The sequence below is a fragment of the Erpetoichthys calabaricus genome, chromosome 8 (genome assembly GCF_900747795.2).
Source record: "Erpetoichthys calabaricus chromosome 8, fErpCal1.3, whole genome shotgun sequence".
In the NCBI taxonomy this organism is placed as follows: Eukaryota; Metazoa; Chordata; class Cladistia; order Polypteriformes; family Polypteridae; genus Erpetoichthys; species Erpetoichthys calabaricus.
This window is the reverse complement of record NC_041401.2, coordinates 55,948,542-55,963,022: the sequence shown is the minus strand read 5'-3', so window position 1 is coordinate 55,963,022 and position 14,481 is coordinate 55,948,542. Positions and strand designations below refer to the sequence as shown.

Here is a 14,481-nt window from a genome sequence, read left to right as displayed (position 1 = left end):
GATCATTGACAGTGTCTCAAAATGAATCCCTAAAGTCATGTGTTTGGCCTTCTGAATTGTTCTGCACAGAATGCATGCTCTTAATGGTTCATTTGGGACCTTGATAAAGATATTAGAAACAGATCCAAAATACATTTAGTGAGATGCCATTGGTAGTAATAGCTTGTAATCCATGCCATATGTGTTGTGAATCAGGGATCTAAATCTGTGATTTGATTTAGTTTTTATTTTGCTTTATTGTCAAAGATCATTCCCAAGGTTATATTACCATTGTTACCAGAATAAAACAAAATGTTTGATATCTACTGTATATCCTAATACAGGGCCACGGGGGTTTTCTGGAGCCAATCCCAGCCAACACAGGGTGCAAGGCAGGAAACAAACCCCGGGCAGGGCGCCAGCCCACCGCAGGGCGCGCACACACACACACACAACCACCAAGCACACACACTAGGGACAATTTAGAATCGCCAATGCACCTAACCTGCATGTCTTTGGACTGTGAGAGGAAACCGGAGCACGCGGAGGAAACCCAACACAGACATGGGAAGAACATGCAAACTCCACGCAAGGGTGACCCGTGAAGCGAACCCAGGTCTCCGAACTGCGAGGCAGCAGTGCTACAAACATCATTATCATTATTATTAATCCAGGATCTTTCATTTTGATGTACTTGGATTTTAGCAAAAAACATAAGCCAGTCCCCTCCTTATTTAGTAACGGGGCATAACTGAGTCTGTGTGCTGATCTGAGTTATTGAATGTACTCCATTCAGTTGTTTTGGAGTAGATCATTACTTGAAAAACTCCAGTGTTTTTTGTAGGCAGTCTGCACTTAAACGTTTGGTTCTAAATGGGAAGTAACCTCTGGTTCACCAGTGATCAACTAGAAGCTCATATCATTATCCAATCTGTAGATACAATACCTTAAAAACAAAAGCTCTAATCACAACTCTTTTTTGTGTCTTTCTTGATTTTGACTTCTTTCCTGGGTTTTGACTCCAATTCTTGCCTTTTGTCTGGTTTCAGTCTTTTTTATTTTTATTTTTATTTGTTTTGGTTTTTATGTGTATCTCCCGGTTAACCTCTCAAAATGTTTACCTGTCTCTACGGAGTCAGTTGAGCATTCCTTGTTCTGCTGTTGTGCCATTTATTTTCTTCATTTTTCATTATACATGCTAAAGGTGGTAATTTTACATTGTTGCAGGTATTTAACAATGGCTGCTATATAATGATGTCATAGTGAGATGGATATGTGATGTAATTGTTCTGGTTGTGTGATGTAATGGGTGCTCTAATGACCTCAATTGCTTTAAAGAAGTACAGTGGAACCTTGGATTATTTGCATAATTTGTTCTGGAAACGTGCTTGTAATCCGAACCACTCATATATCTAAGCGGATTTCCCCATAAGAAATAATGGAAACTTAGATGATTCATTCCATAACCCAAAACTATTCATATAATAATGATTAATACAAAATATAAAGTAAAAATACATAAAACAAATTAACCTACACTTTACCTTTGAAAAGAATCATGGCTGGTGTAAGGGAGACGAGAGAGAGGAGGGTTATTGTGTAGTACGGCTTTCATTGTAACTAACAGAATCCCTGCTATCTGTTGGTTCACTGGAATCTTCTTCTTTTTTTGCAACTTTAACAAGGAACCTATCCAATGACCGTTGCTTTTGCCTGAAGAGTCACTACACTTGGACACAAAGTAAAAAAATGCTTTACACACTGTAAGGTTTGTAAACTCTTTTGGGATTCCACCCAACGGGACGACACGCGGAAGAGCATCCTGAAGCAACTGCAGGGTCCCAGCGCTTTAGCAGGTTGCCGTAAAATTGAATCTGAAAAGATCACAGACATGCTATAAGTGCCTGCCGTTGATGGGTGATACAAGGAAAATTATAAATGCAAGGCACAGTATTACTTGGCCACTAACCTGGCCCCGACCCTGCCTGACTGCTGTGTCTGTGTATAGGAAAATGGCAGATCCCGCTACAATAAATAACCGCGCTGCTCCTGTTTCAGGCTGAATAAAGCTGGTGTTGCTAAAGTACTGAGACTCAGCTTCGTGTTTTGGGTTGTAAGACAGGGACTCACATGTTACAACACACACACGTGGTCACAATGCTATAGTAAACAGTATACGCTTGTACGGATGTTGACTATATGAGTGAGGCACACCGACTGAGACTGAGAATGGGAAACAATTGCCCACAATCCCACAGCGAGAGAGAGAGAAGAACCATCAGCTCAGTTGTGATCATGTGACGCTCTGCAGACAAAGCGTATACATACTACTCATATTGCAAGACCTCGCTCATTTATCAAGTTAAAAATTATTCAAAATTTTAGCTCGTCATGCAAAACACTCGCAGACCAACTTACTCTCAATCCAGGGTTTTACTGTATTGATTTTGGGGCTGTTGTAATAAATTATTATTTTTTATTTTGTTATTTAAAATCAATTCTATCATTTATTATTATTTTTGACTACCATTTTGAGACACCTGTTTTATTATCAGGAGGTATTAGGTGCATACAAAAATAAAAAATAAAGGCGCCAGAGTGGCTCTCCAGAGCAATGCCATAGGGGAGCCATTTTTGGTTCTCAAAACACCCATCCACATGAAGGTTTCAGAAAGGCACCATACACCATATTTCTTTAAAAAAGGCACCATACAGTAAATAACCATCAATAAATTGTAACAAATATGTGAAATACAAATATGTCACGATTTTAAAAGGACACCTGCTGCAAACAATAACACTTTAACAGAAAAAAACCTGGACTTATCCTGTTATTGCTACTGTCTAGACTACCGTACATTAAAGAATAACTTTTTTCTGCATATTAGGAAGTTTTTCAAAACAAGATGAACCAACTTCATATACAAAGAACACTTCCCAGAATGAAATGGTGCTTTGTCAAACAATGCAGCTATGAGGAACCACACAACCCAGTAGAGAACCATAAAATACCTTTAAAGAAGAGTGCAGCACCAGGAAGTTCCATATCATGATCCTGTTATCCAGAAGGTATTTAAGGCAGTAGCATGCTCCTATCCAATATTCTGGATATTTCTGAAAAGATTCTTTTTGGTATTACAGTTGGTGTTCTTAAATATTTTTCTGGGCTAAAAGACTTTGTGTGTTTACTTTGACTTTAATTTTTGGTTGCATTTTTTGTCTAGTTGTTCTAGTTCACTTTGACTTTCTGGCCTTTGTTTTGTCTTTTTGACCACATTATTCACTGCTCCCAACTCCCCATCCCATACAAATTCCTTCTCTCTGTTTTTTCCTTGTCCATGGGAGAACAGGAGTGTTGCTAAACTTCAATGAATGCAAACTATGAACTCTGTAACTATGAACACCACTTCTTTGTATTTTGTGGTTTAGTGTGGTTTCACAATGCAAAGTAATGGCCAGCCTGTGTCTGTGCTTCAGTCGTTTAAATTCCTGGGGACTACTTTCACTAATACATTAAAATGGGACAAGCACATCACCTCCATCATTAAGAAGGCCAGGTAGAGACTGTTCTTCCATTGCCAGTTTAAGAAGCTTGGCATATCAAGGCGTATATTGTTAAATTTTTACTGAGCCATCTTTAAGAGTATTGTGACCACCCTCATCACCGTTTGGTTTCCTTCATTCTCCTCTCTTTCTAAGAGTCGGTTGCAGCGGGTGATTTGTTCAGCTGAGGAAATCATTGACTGTTATCTCCCAACATTAAAAGAGCTGTTCATCACCAGAGCAGGAAAGATTGCAGCTGACTCCAACCATCCCAGCAGCCATCTGTTCATTAGATTGCCATCACAGAAGACGTACAGGTCTATTGCGACCCAAACTACACTCCATCTCTGCAAGTTCTTTCCTCAAAGTTTTCAAATCCTAAATAAACTTACTTAGGTTTACTCCTTAACTGTTTTTTATTTATAACTGGTAACTGTGCTCTTTGTCTTTTCATAAATACTTCAGACTTTCTCAACTTGTACTATTTGATATTTATATTATTTTATATAGTTTTTCTATTTGTTTGAAGGTATTATTGAGGTTTGTAAATGTCTTTGTTCAAGAATCTGTTGTATTTGTATAGTTATTTGCAGAATGTCACATTAATGGTGGGTTGAAATTGTGTTGTCTTGAATTGGTAATGTCTTGTATCCCGTGTTTTGCACCTAACCGAAGTCAATTCTGGTATATTTCACATTTAAGCAAATCAGAGAAACTATGTATAAATAGGCATTCAGATATTTCTATGTAAGGGCAATTAATCAATAGATAGATAGATAGATAGATAGATAGATAGATAGATAGATAGATAGATAGATAGATAGATAGATAGATAGATAGATAGATAGATAGATAGATAGATCATCTATGTTTTATTTTACCAAATGAATCATAACAATGCCAAATAGCTGGAAAATATCCTTTGTCCGGTCTGATGTATACAATGCCCTCTGTAAATATTACTCCTTCTTTGCCTTGAAACCCACCCTGGGATATGAATCATCAGTACATTTCCAAACACTTCAGCTTTCTTTATTTTGCTGTATAAAGGATATACATCTTATTAATTAAACCATAAGCTGAAAGAGAGCAAAACAGTGTTACTTACTGAAATCTGAAAATCTTACATTTCCTCAGGGGTAGCAGTGATTGTCTTCAAATTACATTTGAAAACAATTTGATCTGTTCTTGAAGTGTGACTCCACAGATAACTTGTTTAGTTTCAGAATTCACAAAACATAGCAAACAGCATTTGCCTGCAGTTACAACGTCAGTACTGCATAATTACTGAAGACTTAGATGTCAGGAAAGCAACCCTGAGAGATTAGTTTGTAGTATTATTGAACAAAACATCTTACATAAGAAGAGCCCAGTGTGCTAGAAATCTCATTAAATAGCTGCAAGAATCCTCGGAAGCATCTAAATTGCTCCTTGTGCTTATTACATTATAGAAGTAATTTATGTTTAATCCTAAAATACTAAAACTATGACCCTAAAAAATTAAACCATACATAAAGTATACTTTTAGGGTTTCTTAAAAATGCCACTTTTATTTAATCTCCTTGCTGCTGGAGCAGCTGTGTTCGTTTGCTGCAGTTATTAATTTAGTGGCTGCTCAGCTTAAGCCAATAGTTAGGTCAGTAGCGCCTACCTAGCCTGGAGCTTAGTCTCCCTGTTATAAATTAAATATACTACCATCATGAGAAGTTCATCTATCTATTTTTGAATATTTTTTTTTTCCATTACAGTGCTGGAGAGCATATTCCAATGACACTGGGTACAAAGCAGGGATGAGCCTTGGATGGGACACCAGTCCATTATAAGACACACTCATGCATTCATTTTTACAGCCAAATTCAGCAATTCAGGTTATCACCAGGACCAGGCCATTTATTAAATCCATGTCTCTAAAGCTGTAAGGCTGTAGAACTAAGAACCTGTGCCACTCTGACATCCGCTTAAGGATTTTTTTTTATCTGAAATAATTAGAAATACAAAATATCAGACTGTTTGCAATCATTTTAAATGTCAACTTGTGCAAAGAATATAAATGATAATAGGGCAGTGTTTCAAATAAAAATGAAAATGTAATCTAGAAATGCCCAGTTAGGATTGCATTGAGGAAGCTGGCATAGGGTGAGTAAAATCAGTTGCTCGAAGATTTTACTTTGTAAAATTTTATTTATAATCCAATAAACTCCATAGCTACATTATCTAGAGAAATCCAGTGTGCTTTCACTTCAATGGCACTTGATCATGTGATTCTGATCAAATCATGTTACCTGGCTCTGCTACAAATCTTTTAAAGGCATTTAAAATGACTGCAATGTGTTAATAAAAAAGAAGTAATGCTGGATGAAATTTATTCAAGTCAGATAATTAAATCTTTCTTCACAAACAGAAGCCCCACAGCTGCTGAACCCCACGACCCTGCCCAACATCCAGTCCATGCAAGCATTTAACAGAGTAGGAGCAAAATCACACCACTGATGAGCCCCAGAATCAATTGGGAAAAGGGCAGAGGTTCTGCCTCCACTTTGTACCACACTCACAGTACCAGTGTACAGGCCGGCCATGATATTCAATCAAAGTCTCAGAATGTCCAACAGGGCAGATGCTGTGATCTTCTCAGAGTCAACTGAGGCTTAGACTCTGGGCTCTCGAGAGACTGATTGAGGACTCTGAATGTCTGAACTTGTGAGTGTCCTGGATAAAAACCAAGATCCAGGCCTTTAGTGACTTCCAGGGCACAGCCATCAGTACTGTGTTTGTCTGTGGAGAGAGTGTCAACCTTGTCGAGAGGTTTACTTGCCTTGGCAGTGACATTCATGTCTCTTGTGACTCTTCCTACGAAGACATTAGATGGATTGGGAGAGCATGGAGGGAGGGTCAGGTGGTCACGGGAAACAGGTGTCTGGCACTCCCGATACCTATGCAAAAGGACAAAGGTCCATGTCCTTAGAGTCTTGGTGCTTCCTGCTTTCCTATATGGTTGCGAGACATGGTACTGATACAGTGTCTCTTTGGAGAATCCTTGGGTACCACTGCTTTGACTTTGAGTCGAATGAGCAGTTGCTGACGGAGTCCCGAATAAGGCACATTACCTGCATTATGAGGAAGCTTCAGTTACAGCACTACAGCCATGTGGTGTGATTCCCCAAGGGTGACCTGGCTCAAAGGATCCTCCTCATTGTTGAATACCTGAGTGGTTGGACCAGGCCAAAGGAACGCTTACATAACACCTGGTTCTGGCAGATAGATGGTCATTTTTGAAGGGTGGGACTTGACTGCGTGTCTGTCTGGGGGGTTGCCAACCAGGATCTTGAGCTGTTTCGTTGTGTGGTGGGTGAGGCAATGCGCTGTACCAGTGTATGCTCCCCAACCTGACCTAGCCTGACCTGAAAATTAAAATATGTTGGTAAATTCCAGCATTCCAGTTTTAAACAGATTGGTATGAACCTCTTGATGAAGACAGCAGGAGAAAGTTCCATAAGAGTTGACAAGAATTTTTAGAAGGTGTAAAAAAAAAGGGAGCTTGGCAGTGTTATGTTTGCAATATTTACATTGCAAACAGTGTGTGCTTGTTTGCCATAAAGTGTTAGGGGGTCTGAGAGAGAGTTTTGGCAGGAATAGGGGAACTGGAATAAGCGCCTCTCTGAGACAAACTACATCTGTCCGCTCTCTTTTGCAACATTTTAGCGTCAAGGATGGCTGAGTTTTCACCTCCACCACCTCCTCCCTTCCTAGCCATTTCTGGAGAGCCTCCAGTGCCTTGGACACTCTGGCTGGAGTCTTTTGAAACTTACCTCCTGGCTATTGATTTGGAAACCATAAGTGATGCATGGTGGAAAGCTTTAATCCTACATTGTCCTGGAACGGAGGGACAGTGTGTGTTTAAAAGTCACCAGGTCAGAATGCCAGACATAACTGTATCAGACTGAGATCAAAACACACTAAGATCAAAAGTTGAAATCTTTTTGGTCTTCTCCTTTAAAAGTAATAAGCCATATAGGACTTGCCCCGTTTTGTCTAGCTGATGTCTCCTGATGGCATGCAAGTCGCCTCCCCTCCCCAGGGTAGCTACACCACCAGTCCCGAGCTGTGACTTTTTTGGTTTTACAGCAGAGTGGCTCGATTCAACTACAGGATCACCTGACTCTATGCAGACTGGGAGTCCTGTGGTACTGCAACCTCCAACTGAAACCATCTCCAGACCTGAATGAGTTTAAACTCGGCCAGCCTAATTCAAAGATGTTCTTGGTGATTTTCATGGTTAAGTAAACTTTAGAATGATATTTGTTTTTTGGAAGAAACACACACAAAGGAAAAAAAAGACTGTTCTTAACAGTTTCAGTTATTTTCATAATAGTATAAGACTCGTGTTATGTTTTTTGTGGGAGTTAGTGTATTTAGTGGGGGAGCGGGAAATGTTATGTTTGCAATATTTTTATTTTACGACAGTGGGTGCTTGTTTGTCATAAAGTGTTTGAGGTTTGACGGGAATGGGACAACTCGAATAAACACCTCTCTGTGACCAACTGCACCTGTCCGCCCTCTTATTGTATGCAACAGGCAGCACAGTAGGTGGCACTACTCACTAATAGCAGGGCCTGGGTTTGGGCATCATTTTGGTCTTTGTGGATTCTGCATGTTCCCTGCATGTCTCTTCAAAGGATTCTGATTTCCTGCCATAATCAAACCAATTAGAAATCACCTCAGTGTGAGGGTGGGTCTGTGCATGACCTGCAAAGGTTTTGTCCATTCAGCATTGGTTCCAATGTCTTATTTCTGCCAACCTAGGACAGGTGAGGAACAGAGAGGAAAAGTCATTCAAAAGATGCAGCTTAATCAACCTTAAGAAAGATGAGCACCAAACGAGGTAAGGAGTTCCATTGGATTAATGGGACTGCACAGAGGGTGTTAACTTACACCGGTGGAATGACAAAATGGCCTTTTTAATGTCAGCAGAAGTGTGACAAGAATTAATCTCTGAAAGATGTGGGAAAATGCTGAATACCGTAACAAAGTGGAACCAAGGCTGTAGAACTACTAGTTTAGTGATTACTAGCTGAAGTACCTGGCATTATTTGTATAACGGATTAACATAAGAAAGCAAAAATGTGTGTTTTTCAAGTGTTGATCCTTTTGTCATTGCTGGCTGCAATGTAGGTGTCACCACGGTCATCTACAATACCTCTCTGATGGCTATCAATTTGTCTGATTTCATGAGATGTAAATTTGTTTTTTGTATATGATTGATTTCCATAATTGCTGTTAACTCCTTAAAGGGTTGGAACTATGAACACCACTTCTTTGTACTTCCTGGTTTAGTGTGGTTTCACAAATAGATGTTTAGTAACCTCATTAATAAACAGGATGGTTTGCTGGATAGCTGAATCCGTGAATAGCAGAAAGCATCGACAATAGTGGGCGTCTGGGGGATTGGGGTTCACTGACATCTTGCAGCTGTCTGCATTATTACAGGAGACAGCACCAGAGGTGGTATTCGATAATGCCATAAAGTTTCAAGTTGATTCAAAGTTAATTCCTTCAACTTAAATTTAAAATTGCTATAAATCATAATGCTGTATTCGAATCAAACCCTAAAAGTGCTTCACAATAAAATGGACATGAATAAATGTCTACCATCAAGAAACAGTAAAAGTTATAAACACCATTCTCTGTTGTTCTCTTCCTACCATATTCTGAACAACATTTTGGCATACGCTAAAAAGGCACATTTCATTCTGGTTCATCGTGGCTTACTCTATTTCACTTATTAACTATATGTAGGCATATGATAGTGTTGGCTTTTTGAAAAACATAAAGCTTTGCTTTGATAAAAAAGTACAGCATAATCAGTTCAATTCATTCAAATATTGTCACATGTAAACAATGCAGGAAAATTCCTATCTGCATGTTTGACATACCTGGAGTAGGCTGCTGCTGTCTTTGTCCAGTGGCCCAAATCCTGCTCCATTATTTATGTATAATGTAGCATAACAAAATAATAGATAGTGAGTGAAACATCCTGTAGCATACAGTTTTGCAAAACTGACGCTAAACCTAATTGTGCATGCAATTTCTCAAATGTGCAACTCACTAAAAAAGGTTGTTGGGGAGGCTGAAAGAAAGGAACATTGCATTTTTTGGCAGTACCGGCATTCAGTTTAGGCCATGTATATCTCTCAGAAAAGGGACTAGCTGATAATAAATGAGGGAAGCAAGTCTTTTGGAAATTCAACAAGGCTAAACACATCCCACGATGTGAATGAAGGACTGACTCTTAGACAAAAGCTGTAATACAATGGGACAATAAAATTGTTATTCAGTTTAACTGAGAAGAAAATGCTGTACCTGTGGTCTTAGATGAGATCCCTCTTTGGCGTATACTGTATTAGCCATCCCCCGTGGCTTTGCCCACGTATTAGTGAAACAGGACAGTGAAGAGGGCCCCATGCAGCTCTCTACTCCTGACGTCACTCTTCCTACTCCCCTCGGCCTGCAGCCTCTGTCTCGGATTAGCGCGAATATATCACTCTTGCAAGCGAACTATGATTCTTAGCTCAACGAGAGAAGTCGCAAAATCAACCGGAATGTTCAAGCAAATTATCGGAAAAAAGATCTAAATCTGTTAAGTAGTTCTCTCATTCGCTAACTAAGCAGAGTTAAGGTTACGCCCTGAGGCAGACACGTGAGTGAGGAGGGCCCCACCCCCCATCCCACAGCCCGATGAGTCTCTCTTGGATTTGCGCTAATAAATCAGTGCCGCAAGCAAACTATGATACTTAGCGTGATGGGAAAGTCACAAAATCAATGGTATGTTGAAGCAACTTATTGAAAAAAACCCAATCTAAATCCGTTAAGTACTCTCGTGAAAAGCGGACAGACATACAAATGGGTCTAAAATACTATAAGAAATTTGGTGCTTGGACCATGAAATTTTTAAAACCGTTTCTTAGCGAGCACCTATGAGCCAAGGGAAATGCACATTCCAAATTTCAAGTACCAAGTCCTCATGGTTCGGGAGATTTTGTGATGAGTGAGTCAGTGGAATTTGGCTTATACTGTATATCTATATATATATAGATGTAACTTTGTACACACTGACTTTGGAGTCCTCTCATCAGCCCCAGTTCTTTCCTGTTGCCTGATGGGAACTGTACTCCTTACTTTAGAAATATTTTTTGAGATCTACCCTTGGGCGACACGGTGGCACAGTGGGTAGCGCTGCTGCCTCGCAGTTGGGAGACTTGGGGACCTGGGTTTGCTTCCCGGGTCCTCCCTGCATGGTGTTTGCATGTTCTCCCCGTGTCTGCGTGGGTTTCCTCCGGGCGCTCCAGTTTCCTCCCACAGTCCAAAGACATGCAGGTTAGGTGGAATGGCGATTCTAAATTGGCCTTTGTGTGTGCTTAGTGTGTGGGTGTGTTTGTGTGTGTCCTGCGGTGGGTTGGCACCCTGCCTGGGATTGGTTCCTGCCTTGTGCCCTGTGTTGGCTGGGATTGGCTCCAGCAGACCCCCATGACCCTGTGTTCGGATTCAGCAGGTTGGAAAATGGATGGATGGATGGATCTACCCTTACATTACAACCCTTCCCCTTAATATGCCATATAACCTAATATATATATATATGACTTCCAACAATAAATTGTTTAAATTAAAACACAGACTAAGGTGTAAATTAAACCCAAAAAACATGCAGTATTTACTTGCAAATAAATATACAAACACACTCATGTACTGATATTGTATATATATTCAGGTACATGTACAGACAGATAGGTTTAGGTTTAGGTTTATTTGTCATATATAGGTTAACACAGGGTCAACATACAATGAAATGTGTATGACGAGAAAAACAAGTCACTCAGCCTAGATCCAATAAAGCTTAAAAAAAGATTACAAGTTAAAAATAGACAAGTCATATAAAATAAAATGTGTACATTTTAAAAGAAGTTATAGAGCAATATGAGTTGAATGAGCAGCAAGTACAAATGACAGTTATTGCACAGATAATGTTTTATAAGTGCAGATGCATATTCCATAAAGTGCAGATGCATGTTCCAGTCAGTATTCTGAGTGTGTGCAGGTACAGTTTGTGTGTGAGTAGTGCAATGTAAATGTAGTGCAATGTAGATGTAATGTAAGTGTGTGTAAGTGTTCAGGTGTTGCTGTTGAGGAGTCGAATGGCCTGGTGGTAAAAGCTGTTCTTAAGTCTTGTAGTCCGAGCAGCCAGACTCCTGTATCGTCTGCCAGACGGTAACAAGGAGAACAGCTGGCGTGCTGGATGGCTGTGGTCCTTTATGATGCTGCTTGTCTTACGCAAGCACCGATGGAGGTAAATGTCTTCAATGGCAGGAAGACTCTTGCCCGTGATGTGCTCTGCTGCCTTCACCACTCTCTGTAGTGATTTCCGGCTGCTGGCAGAGCAGCTCCCATACCAGACGGTAATGCAGCCCGTTAGCAGACTCTCGACCTCACTCCTGTAAAAGTTTGAGGTGATGTTGGCATTCATGCCAAACTTCCTCAGCCTCCTCAGGAAGTAGAGCCGCTGGCGAGCTTTCTTGACCACAGTGTCTATGTGAAGGGTCCACGAGAGATCCTTGGTGATGTTTACTCCGAGGAACTTGAAGCTGTTAACCCTTTCAACTTCTATGCCGCTGATGTAGATGGCCTGGTGTTCTCTGTCTTGTTGTTTTCGATAGTCCACAATCATCTCCTCAGTTTTGCTGACGTTAAGAGACAAGTTGTTATCTAGGCACCAATTACTCAATGCCAGCACCTCCTCTCTGTAGGCCGTCTCATCGTTGTCAGTGATAAGGCCTATGATGGTTGTGTCGTCTGCAAACTTGATGATGGTGTTTGTGCCGTGTTTTGCAACACAGTCATGGGTGAACAAGGAATACAAGAGGGGGCTAAGCACACAGCCCTGCGGCGCTCCTGTGTTTAAAATGAGTGATGAGGATGTGTGTTTGCCAACTCTTACCACCTGGGGCCTGTTTGTGAGGAAAGAGAAAATCCTTCTGCAGATAGATAGATAGAAAACATGTTACTTGCAGTATAACAAAAAAATATTTCTATGCTGATAATATACACAATTATTTCTAAAGATACAAATTGTGTTGTTTGACACAGTTATTCTTTAATTAATTTCACCCATCAGAGTAAGTGGGCAAATTAAATCTGGAATCAAAGTGGTGAAGGCTTAACTGTAGGAACACAATGGTTGAGGTTTTGGACCCTCAAGAAATACATTCTATTTATTGAACTTAGGTGGGAAGGAAAACTGAACATAAAAAACTCCTTCAGCTAATAGCCTGAAGAGTCTATAGTCATATATGTAGCCATATCTAGATGACATGACAACTTCACAACTCACATCATTACAGAGCATTCTAAAATTTGCTAAGACGAAGGCAAGTGTTAGTGATTTAGGTGAACTTAAACAAAGACAACCCAAATCCTGTTTCAAAGCCAGAAGTGACATGGTGGTGAAAGGAACAGTTCTTGCAAGGCACTGAGAACAAAAACATAGTTAGAAACAGTAGATCTGTTTGTAATTTGTTTGTTTTTTTGTGTATTTTGTTGTTTGCCAATCACAAAAATAGCTAAACTGATTTTCACAAAATTTTGGTTCAACTTAAAATATGCTGTATGTATATGTATATATATATATTATATATATATAAGTAAACTGAATAAAGATGTGTGCCCTCCTGTTGTTTTCTGGCCTGAGCCAAGCACACAGGCCAGTGCACAGCTTTGTAGAATATAAGACCTGGCATCTTCAGCTTTGACCATCAGAATAATTCCATCTTGTCTGGCCTCTGTTGTATTTTTATGACTTCTAGACAGAATAAATATAATCTGGTTCTGTTTGTGCCAGGTCAATTTTGTTTTCAGGTGGCAGGTACTAAATCATAAAATGTTCAATGATCTTAAGTAATTATTTTTCCTTTAATGTTATGTGACATCATGCTGCTACAGGTATGGAATGCAAGCTTTAGTTTTGCCTTTAGAAAAATGGTGCCTTTATTGTAAATTTCATATTGGAGATATCAGTTAAGAACTTTAAAAGCACCATGATAACAATTAACACTATGAAGTTTTTATAGACATACAGTAACCCTAGTCAGCCATATCATTTGCCAGAACGGTAGAAGAAGTGACTATTCAGGATGACTGTGGGCTTTAATAATACCGTTTAATTTATACACAGTGTGTGTTATATACAGTATATTAAGAACAAAGGGGGGATATGTCCGATTAACATTCTGTACCATCTTAACCACATTATGTAGCGTTTTGTTGTCCTAAAATGAGAAGGTGTCATACCATGGAGTAATGCATCAAGGACTACAAAGAGCCCTGAATATATTGATCTGTAAAAGTGATAAAAACAAGTTAAAGTAATAATCAAACTATCCATAATAATGTTAAATCCCAGCCAAGATTATTGTTATAATAACAGATAATGGACTCTCTTTTGGACAGACTGCAGTTTGTGAGACTCAAGGTCTGTGTCTCTGATATGAATGTGAGCAACACTGGTCTGATATGAATGTGAGCAACACTGGAGCACCACAAGAAACAGTCCTGTCTCCTTTTCTCTTCACTCTGTACACCTCTGACCATAAATATAATACCAGGTCAAGTCACTTGCAGGAATTTTGAATTATGGAGTGTATTGAAATGGGGGACGAGACAGAGTCAAGTGGAGAACTTTGTTACTTGGTGCAAAGAGAATTTATGTATTTTAACATCTGCAAAAACAAGGAACCGGTTATTGACTTCCACCGCACCAAAGAGCCTCCATGTCTGGTCACTCTTCAGGGAGTGGATGTAGAGGTGGTCTAGTTCTACACCTACTTTGGGGTTCAAATCAGTGACAGGTTGGACTGGTCTTGTAACACAGAGGAACTGTAAAAGAAAAGGCACAGCAGACTCTTCTTCCTTAGG

General features: G+C 39.7%; 1 long non-coding RNA gene across 1 annotated transcript in view; it reads right to left on the bottom strand.

Annotated features, from left to right (window-relative positions):
• LOC127528907 (uncharacterized) overlaps positions 1-4,739 on the bottom strand; it is a 32,882-nt gene extending 28,143 nt beyond the window's left edge. The window contains exon 1 of the long non-coding RNA XR_007935524.1: positions 4,631-4,739. This is a non-coding gene — a long non-coding RNA (uncharacterized LOC127528907). The remainder of the gene's footprint in view (positions 1-4,630) is intronic.
• Between the last annotated feature and the right edge of the window lie 9,742 nt (positions 4,740-14,481).